The 16,309-nt window shown below is 39.9% G+C and overlaps 1 protein-coding gene and 1 long non-coding RNA gene across 2 annotated transcripts in view; both read right to left on the bottom strand.

The window, feature by feature from the left end:
- LOC125878992 (cytoplasmic phosphatidylinositol transfer protein 1-like) overlaps positions 1–16,309 on the bottom strand; it is a 92,831-nt gene that overhangs the window by 52,455 nt on the left and 24,067 nt on the right. The window lies entirely within an intron of this gene.
- Positions 4,702–5,591, bottom strand: LOC125878995 (uncharacterized). Its single transcript, XR_007447824.1, has 3 exons — positions 5,405–5,591; positions 5,168–5,302; positions 4,702–5,070 (listed from the first exon to the last, which is right to left on the bottom strand). It is a non-coding gene; the product is annotated as an uncharacterized LOC125878995 (long non-coding RNA).

The following is a 16,309-nucleotide window of genomic DNA, read 5'->3' as shown; positions in this document are numbered from 1 at the left end:
CACTCCTTGGCTGTAGCACAATGACCACAGTTCCCCGCCACCTGCTGCTGTGTTAAAGTAGAGAAGCAGAAAGGCAGAAAGAGACACAAATTGATGCCAGTATTGGCTCAGTACTTTCATCTTGAAATGGTATTTTACTTTTCATATACGTATATAAAGCCACAGTGACTCAGTTGTATGTTTTAATTGCCATAATAATTTAACTCCCTCAAATATTATATGCTAAATGAGGCTATACCTTTTACAGAACATCTGCTCATCTTTTTGAAGCCTAGTCATACATACACAAGTATTTTTAAGAGCAGCGCTTAAAAACTCTGTGTGTGTGTGTGTGTGTGTGTGTGTGTGTGTGTGCACCATAATTAATCGCAGGTGCATGCAATTACCAATTTAATGTATTGCCCATGATTGGTTCATGTAGCCTATATAAGCTCATGGGTAGCTGCACATATGTGCAACATTGTGACAGAGTGGCTGAGAAAGTTTGGCCAAAAGGCGAGAGGCGGCAGTTCGCCGAAAGGCTGCCAAAACTGGTGGTGGACCCAGGACTGCTCCCACCCTCACCCCAGAGGAGGGAAAGCTCCTGTCAATCACCGGCCACAGAGCCTCCCAAGGCATCGCTGGGGGCATTTATGTCCATGGTGGAGAGGGAACGGTCCCTCTCCACCCCCCAGTCTCCTGCCGAGGGGGGAATCACACTTCTTAAGATATACCTTTTAGAAGATATACCTTCACTGAGGAGACTCTGGGAAACAGCCCGTGGAGACCTTAAGATACAACTGTGGATGTATGTAGCGCTACCAAGGCTCTGGGAAACTGGGCCCAAGTTTATTTGTGCTTTCTATTTGCACTTGTTGCTACATAATACTTCAGAATTGAAAGAAGGGACCAAAATCAAGATGTGTCTTTTGGTTTCATTATTTTACTTTATTCATTCAAACATTCATTCAAACCTTTATTTAAGATTTAATTGAAGGAGACTCTCATTTTCAATGATGTTGAGCATGAACAAAGACATCAAAAACAATCAATGAGCAGACAAAGAACCATCATGCATATCAATTAAAACAGATATGAAATTATACAAAACAACAAACAACAACTGCAAGAAATGATTGCTAAAGTAGAAATACAGGGTGATAAACATGTTATGGTGTAGATGTAAAGTTAAAAGCTTTTACACTCGGTTAAAATAAGATCTAAAATAAGGCATTTAAACAGCCATAAGGGTGTCCAAGTTTAAGGTCTTAAGGTCTTTAGTTCCCAAACTGGCACTAAGGAACTATATCTGGCACCAAGAGTAGCTCCATGTTGAGCCTGGTCTCACTCCAAAGTCATGGAAATCCAGTACTTGGGCAGTGACTTGAGGCATCAGAAACCAACGTTGGCATGATACGCGGCCGGTTGCTGCTATAGTTTAACAGTGTCTGGCGGTGTCAGGGGGAAACATGGTGGGACAAGAACGAAAGTTAAGGTGGCGAAAGTCTGGCTGGGGCGGGTGGGAGTGGTGGTGGATGGGTTCAACAAACACATTTCAAATGCCAACGCACACAATTGGCCAAGCAAAACACAAGGTGACGTATTCATTGCACTAAGACCCATTTGTTTGCCGAACAGTGGGGCTAACTGATATATTATGCTTTTGCCTTATCCCGTTGGCAAAACAGCAAAAACGTCCTTCCTGGAAGCAAAGGCTTCTAGGGCAGTCTTCTGTTCCTGTCTCAAGGAAAAAGATAAGTGTAGTTGGCTTAGCGTTTCTTCCAAAGCTAAACTGAATGGACGTGGTCCTTCGGCAGCTGCCATCTTGGCTGTTTACTTTTCGACTGCTACAGCGCAGCGCTGTCCTCATCATGTTACCCCCGCCCAGGGCCCGCCTCTGTCAGATAGACTGATCTGATTGGTCCGATGGCGATTCAGCGGGCTCTGCTCGTCGGGGCCAAATTCCCGTGTAGTGCAAATTTGAATTTGCTAGGGGCGGGGCATCTGGATTTTCAGGTTATGTAAACGGTAAACATCTGTGAAAACGGAAGTGTACATTGAAAGAAGACAATGCATGTAACAGGCAGAACTTGACACGGTGTCCCAGAACGTCAACGACCAACGCATACAGGGTACCTTGATGTCGTATGTGGATGTGGAAAGTCCATGACAAAACGCCATGTTAGATCTGACTATCGGTATTTGATACCTTTAAGGTATCGACTGAAATAACCCAGAATCAAGTGATATTGAAATATCAAACAATATGTCCATTCAATTCTTTTTGTGTTGGAGACCCAACTAGCCGCCGGATCAGTAAACTTCCTATTGCCTCCGTCTCCAGAGCCTCTAGTGACTCGTGAGTTGCCCAGTTAGCACAAGCTAACATAGGAGCAGTGGCTAGCATCCACCACCAAGCAGGTAAATGGTCCTAAAAAAACTCAGATTGACACAAGAATGGCTCAACTCTGTCGTTAATACTGAATTGTTATGAAAAAAAAAAAATGTTCCTGATTTTGACATTTTAAAGATGTAGTAAAAACATATAATCAAGTAATCCTTGACAATGTAACTAAAATCAAAATACAAATTTTTCAAATGTAATCTGGGCTGATAATACTTATTTTTTGTAATATTATTATGTAATCCCAATTATTAATCTCCTTGCTGTCAGCCCTTGATCCTGCCCAATGGCCTTACTGTCTTTGTAGAGTAATAGGGATAATAAGAAATTATTCATGACCACTCCAACCTGGGCAAGGGCCACTTCTCCCTCCTCATCATTAGAACAAGATTATCAAGCACAACAATAAAAACAGCCTCTCATTCATCAGTAGCAGTCATCGGGTGGACCACAGACAGGGGCTGAACACAATGGCAGGTAGGAAGAACATCATAACAGCTGGCGTGTTTACACAGTATATCTGAGCCCTGAATGAGGCGAGGGAAACATGAAAGATGGTGCTTAATGTTAATACGCTTTTGCTCGCCATCAGTGTGGTCAGAGTGGCACTCAGAGGTCCCTTGGAGTGGGTATTCGGCTGCGATGCTTTTCATCTAGCAGGGAGATTTATGTGTGCTGTTCAACTGCCTGTCAGCTTTGTTTTGGCCAAACAAATGTAATTATTGAGCGATATGGCAAGCTCATCCTTCTTCTTCTTCTGTTAGTGGTCTGAATGTCACGAACTCTCTCACTCTCAAACTCTTTCACACTAATGACACTTATATTAAATACAGATGAAATATACAACAAATGATACTGTAATGCTGTAATTAAAATGTATGGACAAAATAAAGTAAACTAAAGACATCATCTTTGATATAACTCACCTTGCGACTGCTATTCCTATATGTATTAATCATGTATGATTTTCTTGACCCTTGTACATCTCCATATATGAAATAATATTGCAGTTTCACTCAGATTGTGTTGATTATACTGTCTTTCAGTTCAACCTGACCCACCTGCAGGCCTATGGTAGATTTTCAAATTGTTTAAACCTGCATTAATTCATTTCCTGGCAGCACAACAAGCCATAAACATATTTACCCTTTATTACACAGCTTTGCTGAATACTTGATTGAGATTGGTCAATTAAAGCACTTTACAGCCTGTTATTTCTGAATAGCAGACTGCTGTTAAGAATAACAGACTGTTGTTACAGACGCAGTACAGATAGTAGATGCTAACAAATCATTTTGTGGGGGTTGTCACAGTGTCAGACCCTCTGTGAGCCTTTGACATGTAATGTTACTAATAATGCCCTTCTTTATGTAGGTTCACAAGCATGTTTATGTCTATCTCAGCAGAAGCATGAATCCAGTTTTAGACATGTAAACTTGGCAAATTTGTTGCCTGTTTTAGCAAAAGAAAAGGCTGAATAGGAGACTGAATGACTTGTTAAGATGGATGTTCTCTTAACAAAAGCCTTAGGTGTAATTTTGAGAAAAAAAAAAAAAAGGAAATGACTGATCCCAATTATCATATAATGAGTCTGATCAAAAGCCCATCCCTCTTCACACCCAGATCCTCAGCTCCCTCCTCATCTCATCTCATCTCATCTCATCTCATCACCACCACCAGCTTCTGGTCACCATAAGGGGGATCCCTAATCTACTACGTCTTCACCACCCTCCTGGAACAGATGAAATCACAATGGGGTCTAATTGCACATTTGTCACACTTATGAGCATATGTAAATAAATATTCTTTTCTCTCAAAACGAGTCTCCTGATTGAGATAGTTGTAAAGACACTTCACTTTAAACCACAAACTTCATGGTGGCACAGAAGGTCAGGAGATCACCAAAGTCATTAGTATTTTACCTCTGTGCATCACCACCATCCAAAAGTTGTGGAGATATGTCACTGCAAAGTCTTAAAGTTGCTGTGAAACTGCGCCTACCTAAGGCAACAATTTAGATTAGATTAGATTTATCTATTTATATATTTTTTTATTATTATTTATTTTATCTATACCAGTTGTATTGGTGCTCAGGTACAGTATCTCCTCTGCCATCCTTTCGAGATTTCACTGTACATTAAAGTCGTGGACCAACTAACTGACTCATAAAATCTTTGTCATTCAACACCAACTACTTTACACAAACAGATTTCACCAAATGCTTTATTTAATGATAGTGTTCATACAGTAAAAAGGTTGACACCACTGTATACTAGTTAAATTATTAAAAGTTTATACGCATACATACAATCCCCCTTCACAGCACTTGCAGCACAGGGAGCTGAAGCTCTGACATCACACCTAGACCAGCTGCTGTTCTACAGCACACGTTAAACTGAACCCTTCTCAGTCTTAACACATTTAGACAAAAAGCAGTAATTACATCACCCCAGCCTTTACACACACTGTATATTATACAATTTAAGCTCTTGCTGCAGCTAACGTACAATGTTTATCCGCAAAAAAGCACCACCCTAGCCATCAACCAATAGTGACTATGTCTTGAGATACACAGATTTTCATATTCACTCCATCTTGGACAGACTGTGCAACCAATACTTCTGTTTGTTCTGACTGCTAAGTTGCTACAGCTGTAGGGAGGTCCTCCATAGGAACCAAAACTCTTCCTGTTAAAAATGAACATAAGAACAGTTATTTATTGCAAATATATAACATGGTACCGACTAATAATACTATGACAAGTCTTTGATCTAATGTCCTCACCTGGGCAGACAGACGTGTGTGCACCAGACTTTTTCTTGTAGTAGGCAAATCCAGCGCTCATTAAGACAAAGCCAAGTAGCAGCAATACTGTTCCCACAATAATGTTTATCTGCTCTGATGCAGGAAGAGAGTGGTCTACAAAATTGAGATAAAAACGTTTTGTCATACATCTTACCATACGTTTTATCTTAGATTTTTTTATCTTTTGTGCAGTTTGCGTCACAGTGGCTCACTTACCCCAGACCTGAAGCACTGGTTCAGAGAGGCTGAGGTGTTCGACCAATTTTTTCTCCTCGAGTCGGGCTGTACACAAGGTAAGAATGAACCTGATAGTACCAATCCCCATCAGGCATCACTTCAGAAAAACTGACAGCTGAGGTCACTTCCTCTCCATTCCGCAACCACGTCATTCGGATTTCTTTCGGATAAAAGCTGTAGGCACTGCACACAAGCATGGACGGGTGCTTCACTGAATTCATCTTGATGGTAGGTGCAGAGGTGAGATTATCTGGAAAACAAGTTTTATGTTTTCATTAAAATCCGCCATATCCCCTGCACACACATAAAGGAACATATGCATATACATTTGGGGTGACACTAGTTCCTAGCCGGTCCCTATGGATATATATGGGGTGGACAAAATAAAATATATCATACACAAAAAACACAACAGCAACTACAGCCTCAAAAATGATCATAGAGTTGAATCAACACCTCTCTAAAACAGTTTCAACAAAAACTGGACATTATAACCTTCATGAAGGTAGAATTCATTGCAGGACTGTTGAATAACACTCCATTAGTCTAAGCTAGGCAGGCTGATCTCATGCACGGTTCGTACATATACTTAGAAAAAGTAGTGCACCACAGTTTGTATACAACCCACGTAATTGTGCACCAGTAATTTGTGTAAAACCCACTTAATTTGAGACTCAGACCAATAGTCTGTGCAAGGAAACAGGTTGTTGTGATGAATGGGTCAAACAACACAGGACTTTCCCCCTGGACACCAGTATTTGAAACCACATGAAACCAAATGAACTTTGAGTTACTTTAAGGCAGTAGTTCCCAGCTGGTCCAGCCACGGGGTCCAGATTTGTCCTCAGTCATTAGTTTGAGGTCCACACAGTTTAAAATATTTAGCGTCATATTTGCATTTGGCTCTGTTAAGTAGCTATCTGTTATTCACTCACTCTACAGCATAAAACAGCACATTTGCGAGTCACTTGATGTCCAATCAGAATGGACCCCCAACTCACTTTTGGACAGTGACCCACCAGTTGGGAACCACTGTCTTAAGGTACACTGTCGCCATGTTTCTATTCCTAAACCTAAACCTAACCTACATAACTTTATCTTAAAGGCATGCTATGCAGTTTTTTCTAAATAAAAACAATATGTGAACTTACACAAAACCCCTCTTAATCATCATGTATGACCCACTAGCAATAAGTGGCTGTATCTGTATCTACAGAGAACCTGCCCTCTGCTTGTTCGAGATGTTTCTGGATGTCAGCCTTTGGATGGTGGTTTCTAGCCCCCAGCCAATAGCAGCGCAAGGATGGGACACTTTAAAAACGTAGCAACCAGTCATCTTGCTACTGTGTCTGCAGCTGAATTCACACAGAATCCTTCAATGCAGCACCTTACTGCAGAATTGTGCAGAGGTGTGGGTGTGTTCATTTGTGCGTTAAAATATAACCAGTGTGAAACAGTCAGAAAATAACATTCATTCCACTGATTCACTGTTTTGTTCTTATTAATGACACTCCCTCTCTTAGTTCACTCTCTAGCTTGGTTGGGCACTGCTGCTTTCTCAGTCTCACTGAACCAAGGAGGAGAGGAATGTTGTGTTTACACACACTGAGTGACAAATCCTGCACAGTTTGTCTCTAAGTACATATCTTAATGTTAAGTATGTAATGTCATTTGTAGGGGGTTAATTTGCTAATTTGTTTTGGTGCATATAAAGCTGCATAATGAAGTGAAAAAATACTTACGTATTTGTTTGACAAGGTCTCTGTCGGCGCACAGCACCTTCATTTCGAAAATTCTTCTTATTGCATACTCGGGATTGGTGTTAAAAACGTTTGCCATCTCAATTGCAAAGGGTGTGTATCCTTTCCAGTTCCCTCTTGTGCTGTTGTACTCTATCAATACTTTGCTGTTGACACGATTCACAATGTCATACTCAACATTGTTAAGGTTGAACTGATAGGACTCAAGAGCAGGACTCAACTCAGGTTCAGTTCACAACAAAAGTCTTTAATGAAAAAGGCTGGTTCGGTACACAGGAAGGCAGTCAGACAAGGCAGAGGTATCCAAAAAACGCTAAGGCAGAGGCAGGGTCCAAAAAACAGAACTAGATCATACACTCTTGAGACTCACACTGGGAAAAAGGCTGGGACGCTTACAGGGAACTGAAAAGACGAACTGGCAGAGACAAAGGGATGCACACAGACTAAATACACAAGGGAAGGTGGGATAATGAGACACAGGTGACACTAATCAGGGCGGGGCAGGTAATCACACAAGGCGGGAAACACAGGAGGACAGGAGGTGAGGATCTGGAATGACAGGAAAACACAAAAATAAAACAGGAAGTAATCAAAATGCACAAAGACAGAAAAACATCACAACTCAGGGACTAGATGTTACAAACATCCTCTAAGCCTGGACCTTTGAAGGTACAACATGCAGAAAACTGCAAGAAAACCTCCTCTGAATGAACTGTAATAAAAGGAGAGAAAAGTATTAATGTCAAAGTCATGACTGTAATGATATCTCGGAACTTAATAACTAGAACTTGACCTCTCACTGATTCATTAAAAAGTTAAAGTAATGTTACTCACCCAGACTGAGAGGAGAGAAAAGCACACACAAAAAAAGAAAATTATGAATGCGCATGATTTTACATGAATAACACTCCACAAAGCAAAGTCTCTCTATCACACTGTATTCACAAATTTACAGGTACAAGGAAATAAACACTGCTACGCTGAAATGCCAGCACAATGACAAAGAATGGCACCGCCCGAAAACTCCTGCTGTATGCTCACTTCAACAATTACTGTCTCATTTCTATTATTAAAAACTTTAAATCCTTGGAACAGAACACGAGTTGTGGGTTTAGGTGATCTTCAAATGTCACATTTAATCTATGTATAAAGGAAAACAGTGATAATGCTAACACAAGACTATATACAAACAAGTATTGTTTGCTTTAAAACTTGTCTCGAGACTTACATGATCATCTCGTGGCAATGAGGTTGTCAACAGGAACTGTTTTACCTCTGGGGAACTCCAACACATAAAAAAACTCTGCGTGGCTTGTGAATAATAACTTTGTTTTGCAAACAATGACCAAGTTCATCCATGTTTGCTTGTTTTTGTTTGAGTTTATTTTTCTGAAATATACACTTGTAAATGTCTTTTTTTTTTGGCAGTGAATCCATCCTAACCTGTCGGCTCATGCTACACAGTTACACAACTCACGTTCATATTGTACTCAAATGTAAAGAAAACAATGGTGTGCTTTACTTTATTTCAGTTTGGTGCAACCACTGACAATGTGACATATTTATTGCAAGCTGTCGGTCTAACCACATGAACTTCATAAGTGAAAACTGCCATGTCATAACAAGCAGGGGATAAAAATGTATTTCCGTAAAGAAGGACGATAAAATGTTTTTCATATACTGTGCAAACAAACCCTTAAGGTGTTCCATTATGAGAAAATGAAATAAATGTCCCAAGTATTAGTGTGTTTCCATTGCTTAATAGTAGAACACAGTAAATTAAAGGTTTTCTTCAGCTTGACTCAATCTGTCTTCCTTTAACAAAGAAGAATGTCCCTGTAGCAACACCAACAAGTCCAAAACTCAAGGCAAGTCCAAAGTAGATGACCGGACCAACACTGGTCTCTGTTGTGCCATCCACTTCTGGAGAAGACAGGAGACATGAGGTTAGTGTTTTTGACTGGCAAATCCAAAATACCGACTGAAAATTAGTAATATTGAGCTACTTTATTCTCACCCCAAAACTTGTTCTGAGGCTCCTGTGATGCATGTTCCACAGTGCAGCCGTAGATGTCTCCGTCCTTTGGGATAAAGGCCAGTGTGGACAGCACATAAAACGTCCCATCAGGATTGGGTATGCATTTGATGAAAGGATCTTCCGCTTTTATTTCTGTATCATTCCTGGTCCACTTTATGTTGATGATGGGAGGGAAGAAATGGTTGACGAAGCAAATGAGAGTATTCTCTTCCTCTATAACCACTTCATCTCTGGGGTAGATGATGACTTCTGGCGTTTCTGAAGTTTAAATTAAGATATAAGCTTACGTACTTTAATTTTGCATACTGTTGTAAGAACAAAGCTGTAGACAAATTAGATAAATTGTGATCAAATATCAGCATTACGTACCTGTGGTCGCTGCTGAAATTGACTCGTCATTTTTCCAAGCCACCAAATTGCCTTTGCATAGCGATCTGTAATACACTGCAAATTCGTACGCCTTCGAAACATAGAGAGCGACTGGGATTCTGCTATCCCGGTAAAGTTTGCATAGTAGACTTCCTCACCATCCAGCGTCATACAGAGTTGAGTATCACTGGAGTCGTAGCATCCATAGGTGTGACAAAGTTTATGACTTCCTAGGAAAACAAATGTAAACTCAACACATCAATCCAGCAACACCTGTCTATGAATATTTTTTAAATATATATAACTGTAGCATGCAAAGATTTCAAAAACAAAATTTCCACCAACGATGAAGCAGAGATGAGATGTAGGACAAACTACTCTAGAAACTGCAAAGGAACAATGAAACAAGCTATACTTCCTTTGCGCACAGGTACAAATAGCTCCCAAGACAATAAGAATAATGTTGAAGGACATGGTGTTGTGAAGTCTGTGTCAGTGTGCTGTTGTAGCTCTGTTGTTCTTTGTGGTTAACTTCCTGTGTACAGCTGCATTGGATGTTTGAAATACACTCTGAGAAATAAGGGTTTTTGTAAACTAAAGGTTCCATTAAGAACCCTTTTAGGAAGAAAGAGTTCTTCAAAGGTTGTTAAACGATCCTCACCCCTAAGTACTCAGATGTTTATTCATGTTTCAAATGGCATTTTTAAATTTAGTTGTATGTAATACTACTACTTAATCAGTTCATTTTAAGTGTGTTCTACCATAGTTGATATCTTTACCATCATTTCATAGCATACAATACCACATGGTCTGCCAAAATGCTTTTTGTTTAGGGGTACCTGGTACTTGGCATTTTGTGTGTTGTTCAAATTTGGTTCCCAACCCTAATGTACCTGATTGTGAACCATGGGTGTTGTTGGTTGCGCTGGACCACATCTGCCCCAGCCCTTTAAGCACTTCAAGCTTAAAGCCCAATTCAGACCAAAGGTTTGTGACTAGACGAGCTGAAACAGGCAACTACTTGCAACGTTCTGAAAACCTGGCGGTTCAGACCAATGCACCTTGATGAGATGGTGTATCATCTCTGTGCAACAACTCGTTGTACCTCCGTTCTGATTTCAGCTCATTCAGCTTTTCAGTCTGCCCAAAACCTGCTCAGCAGGCACGGAGCACCTGCTGCAGCAAGTGAACACACCATCTGTGGTCGTGTTGACTTGACCAGCGGACTTCCCTACAAGCTGATTGGTTGTTGAAACAGGTGACGTTCTAAAGCCAGCCACTGGCGATTTGACCAGCTGAGTTGCAGGTGACACCATCAGTTGGCTTGAGTCAAACTCAGGCCAGCCAGTTCACACTGTTACAACGTTCTAAAACAATTTCATCTGTTGCAAATCTTCGGGCTGAACTGGGCTAACGGCTACCGGACGTAGATCTCTGGCCCTGGCCTAACCTATTAAACTAAAACCATGAATAGCGGGAGAGAGATCATGGAAAATGTAGTCAATCACTGCTTTTAGAGCTTCCCTGGATGGATCTTGATGAAACCTTTAGAATATTAAAGGGAAGGTAGAACCCACTATAAAAGTTGAAGGTGGAACGTTTATAAAAGTTCAACAAGAAACCAAAAACGGTTCTTCTATTGGGGACAAGCTGAAGAACCTTATATAGTGCTATTTAGCACCTTTATCTCTGAGAGTGTGCCTACCTACTTACCTAAGCGACCTACCTTCCTAATTATCTACCTACATACCTAACTGCTTACAAGTTGGCAGAAAGGAAAGGCAGAATTATACTGTATAAATGCGGACAAGACAGTAAATTAACACCGACAACATAAAGAGACAAAATCACCACAACCACTATAACTCATTCTGAAACGACAGGGGAAAGTTCATTCTGGGTCAACTTGTTTTTTTCCTCATTCTTATACATCCCGTCATCCTCATACTTTCGAATCATAGTTCATTTATTTGACAGGCAGAGAAAACTGTCTATTTTGATATTTTGGTACAATCATTAAAAATGTAATTTTAGTGTATGATCATTAGTATTGTTATTGTTGTGTTGTCTTGACAACTTTTTAAATATATCAAATGCATTTTCTATTTATTATTGAATATTTTCTATTTATTATCATATGTGCATCATGGTGGTGCAGTGGTTATGATTGTCGCCTCTCAGCAAAAGGTTTTTCTGGTTCGAAACCTGGGGTGGGCGAGCCCCTCTGTATGGAGTTTGCATGTTCTCCTCATGTCAGTGTGGGCTTTATCTGGGTACTCCAACAATCCAAAGATATGCAGGTTAATTGGTGACTCTAAATCCCCCGTAGGTGTGAATGTGAGTGTGAATGGTTGTCTGTCTCTATGTGTCAGCCCTGTGATAGTCTGGTCACCTGTCCAGGGTGTACCCTGCCTCTCACCCAATATCAGCCAGGAAAGACTCCATCTTATTCACTCTTATCGTTATCATTATTTGTAAATGTATAATATTTAACTTTGTTCCCCAAGGTGGAATAGATAATTGTGTCATCATGTAGCTGTGAGCTACAGGCCTGAAATTAAACTGCAACCTCACATGTTCCAATCACCATGGTTCAAATGAGTATGTCTGCTCTTATTTTAACAGGAAGGAAGGACATCTGAAAATAAGCTGTTTTCAGACCTTCTTTATTTTGTGACTGTTCATACAGTTCAGAACATTAACATACAGCAATACATACATATTAGTTTTACTATTTCCATACCTGTTATTGCTCATGCTGTTGCTGGCTTTCACTAGCTAGTGTCCACTACCACACTGTAAGCAGGAATAAAACCACCACCACCACACATAGTGCATTTGGTTTTAGCTGTTGCTGCTGCTAACATTGAGTGAAGGGACATAGTTGTCTCATGTTTAAACCAGCATCGGAGGTAGTAATATCTGTATAAAAGGGACCGCCAGTGCTACGGGATCATGGGCCACACGAGTGGTGTATTTTGAAATTTAAAAAGTAGCTAATAGCAGTTAGCAGCTAACTCAAAGAAGAAGTACAGCAGCCAAAAATACCTGCAAACTGGGAAATCAATGAGGCCCGGGAGCTCCTTAACATCTGAGCACAGGATGAGATCAACCACCATCCAACATATTACCATGGTTTTGCAGTTGTTATTGTTTATAAAGTGATAAAGAGATGCGTGTGTTATTTGTCACACTAGAGGCTGACATTGTGTTACATGTAACGCTCGTCACGGCTCTTTTGCTTCTGCAATGCCTGTGCACTGTTTAAAATCACACACTCGAACAACACGATGCCATGGGCAAAATATCTTGGTAGTCTTGTATTCTGAATACTCTAAAACACACATGAAACAGACCCTTTTCATGGCAGACATTTTGACTCGTCTATGCAGGAAGAAGAGTGTCATAGTAGGCCATGTCAGCGAGTGAGCATGCACAACATGAGCGTCCTGAAAGTAACTCTGCTTTTCCTGCTTTGACATGTGACACTTTGTCTGCTGTGAAAAGAGTCTGTTAAGAAAAATTAAGAAAAAAATTAAGAAAAAAACTGCTCTTACCTAATTTTTTGGATGAGATCCAAGTTATCTTTACACAATATCTTCATTTCAAACGCTCTCAGTCGTGCATCATAGGGATCATGGCTCCAATTGTTTGCTATTGCAATTGCATAAGGTGTGAATCCTTTCCAGTTGCCTCTTGTGCTGTTGTACTGCATCATTACTTTCTTGTTAAAATGATTTACTATAATATATTCTATATCTTTAAAACCTGGACCCTTGAACGTACAACACCCCGTGAAATGCATAAAATCTTCAGCTGAGAAAACTGTAATAAAAGGAGAGAAATGTATTAATGTCAAGCAATCACTAAAACTTTGTAAATGCATTCAAGTAGAAGAGTAATGTAACTGACCTGGACTGAAAAGGCACAAAATCACACAAAAAAGAAAATTATGAATGTGCATGTTTTCCAGTAAACCTGCAGGAACAGAGCTACTCTGATGTGCAACATGTGTTCACAGATACTGGGGAAATAACACCAGTACACTGGTAAGTCAACAAAATAAAGAATGCACCCGCCCCTTTGCTCAGTTGAAACTCCACCTATTCATTATCATAATTAAAGTGATACTGACACTAGTATTGTTACTCCCTTCTCAAAAATATATATATTTTTTATAGATTTGCATGACTCATGCGGGTCACATTTGCAAGTTGGAAAATCCAGAATTCTGGATTAATCCAGAAAAAATGTTTTAAATACATGAAAATGCATCGCGCTTTACTTAACATAAACAATGAAACCCAATGATGAGGTATGCATTACTATAGATGCATCAATATGTACTTCACATTACTTAACACACACAATGATAACTATGATACTGCATGGAAAAATGAAATGAAATGAATTACAGATATAAAAGTGATTCAGCTTGACTCATATGCATACATTTCCTTTTTTTTGAGCAGGCATCTTGGCCTTTACTCAAAGTAGACAGTTGAGAGGTGTCAGGAAACAAAGGAGCAGAGAAAGGTGGAAGTACCATGAAACAAATGTCAATGGCCAGAAACAAACCAGGGATGATGAAATAACAGTGCTGTATATATTATAGGTCTTAACCACTGGGTCACAAGGAAGCCCTGATATTTGTTTCCTTTCACAAAAAATACTGTTCCTGCAGCAACTCCAAGAAGTCCAAGACTCAGGCCAAGTCCACAAAAGACAGCTGGACCAATGTTCGTCTCATCTGTGTCAGTTTCTGGGGCAGACAGGAAAACCCAAATTTTAAAGTGACTTCAGAATTTATTCATTCTATCTTTATCAGACCAGTCAAAAAATATTACGATGCTATACATCACTGAGCATTTTTGTTCTCACCCCAAAACTGAGTCTGAGGCTTCTCCAGCGACGCATGTTCCACAGTGCAGCCATAGAGGTCTCCTTCCTTTGGGACAAAGTTCAGATTGGACAAAACGTGAAACGTCCCATTAGCATTGGGTATGCATTTGTTGAAAGGATCTTCCACTGTTACTTCTACATCATTCTTGGTCCACTTTATGTTGATGGAGGGAGGGAAGAAATGGTTGATGAAGCAGATGAGTGTATTCTCTTCTCCTTCTATCACTTCATCTCTGGGGTAGATGAGGATTTCTGGTGTCTCTGAATTAACACATAATTTAGTGTACGTTCAATGGTCTCTCAACAGCCCTGTGCTAAATGGATACAGTATCTTTGCCAAAAGTAGACAGTCAGCATAACATCAATGAATATATCTTACCTCTGGTCTTTGTTGCAGCAGACGTGTCTGGTTTCCATTTGAGCAAATCATATCTGCAACTTTGTCTGTAAAGTTCGGCATATTCGTAAGCCCAGGGAGTGTGGAACATTGAAGGGATTCTGCTTTCCCAAACAAGACCCTTTTCTTTAAAGTCAGCATAGTAGAGATCATCACCATCCAGTGTCACACAGAGTTGAGCATCACTTGAGTCAAAGCAGCCATGATTGTGACAAAGTTCATGACTTCCTAGGAAAATGCATCAATCACACATCAACTCAGAATAAAAGCCTGTTTATACAATATATATTGGTGACAAAATCATCAACAGATTTTATAAATAACGTGTCATTTTGGTTTCTTTTTTTCTAGAGATTCAACAGTAACAGTCATAAGGAAGTAGCCATACTTACTTTGAGCATAGATGGAAACTGCTCCTGAGAAAATTTGTATAATTTTGAAGTACATGTCTTTCAGTCTGTACATAAGTGCGCTCTCAAAGCTCTCATGAATTGCCTCTGTCCTCCAGAAAGATAAGACATTTAAAAGTTGGCTGTGTTAAAGTAACCTTCCGCATGCCTAAAAAAAAATTCATCTAAAATGTTGCTTGGCAAAAACAAACAAAAAAAATCACAAGGGGAAAGCTACTGAGGGGAAGTTACGAGAAGAAGAATCATGTAAAACTTGTTTATCTGCTTTAAAGGTGCACTGTGTAAGCCAAGAAAAGTTCATTTTACATTCAGTATCACTCACTAAAAGTCATTGTTTATATCTTTGAACCACATAAAAAGTTTTTGTTGTTACATAAAACATGTTGTGTTTGGTTTCGTCTTTATGATTTGACATCTGAGTCTTCACATTCTCACAGTTTATAGTCTATGGATCACGCCAGGGTTTGCACTGTGACGTGTTTTCCACATCAGCACCTAAGTAAATGAACAAATGTGTAGCACCACACAGACACAGCCTCGACAGACAGGCTGCACACAGCTAATATAGCACAGTGTCATGACTTCTTTGATTCTACCAGCTGACAAACAGACCAGGACACAAAGAGCAGCTGGTGGCATGAGACTAAAGTCTGAATCCAAAGCATGTAATGTGGCATGTCTCAAGGTGTGGAGACTCTCTGTTGGAAGTGATCTTTGTGTCAAATACAGGGCACAGAGAGATAAAATCCTTTATGTTACACTATAGTCATTAAATCATAGCTGATTATATTAATAGGCAAAACATCTACCAGTTCAAAAGGAAAAAGAAGCAACACAGAACACAGAGGAAGTGGGTTATGTTTGTCGAATAATGTAAATGACGTAATCAGACTTTGACAGGCCACTTTGTGCCAGTTCCAGTTTTAGTCAGACAATGGATGAAGGGTACTTTCATACAAGTGTAGGACAAGAATATGTATGAATTATTTCTTTGTATGGTGTATTGTA

This window comes from Epinephelus fuscoguttatus, linkage group LG19, assembly GCF_011397635.1.
Source record: "Epinephelus fuscoguttatus linkage group LG19, E.fuscoguttatus.final_Chr_v1".
In the NCBI taxonomy this organism is placed as follows: Eukaryota; Metazoa; Chordata; class Actinopteri; order Perciformes; family Serranidae; genus Epinephelus; species Epinephelus fuscoguttatus.
This window is presented reverse-complemented; position numbering and strand designations above follow the sequence as displayed.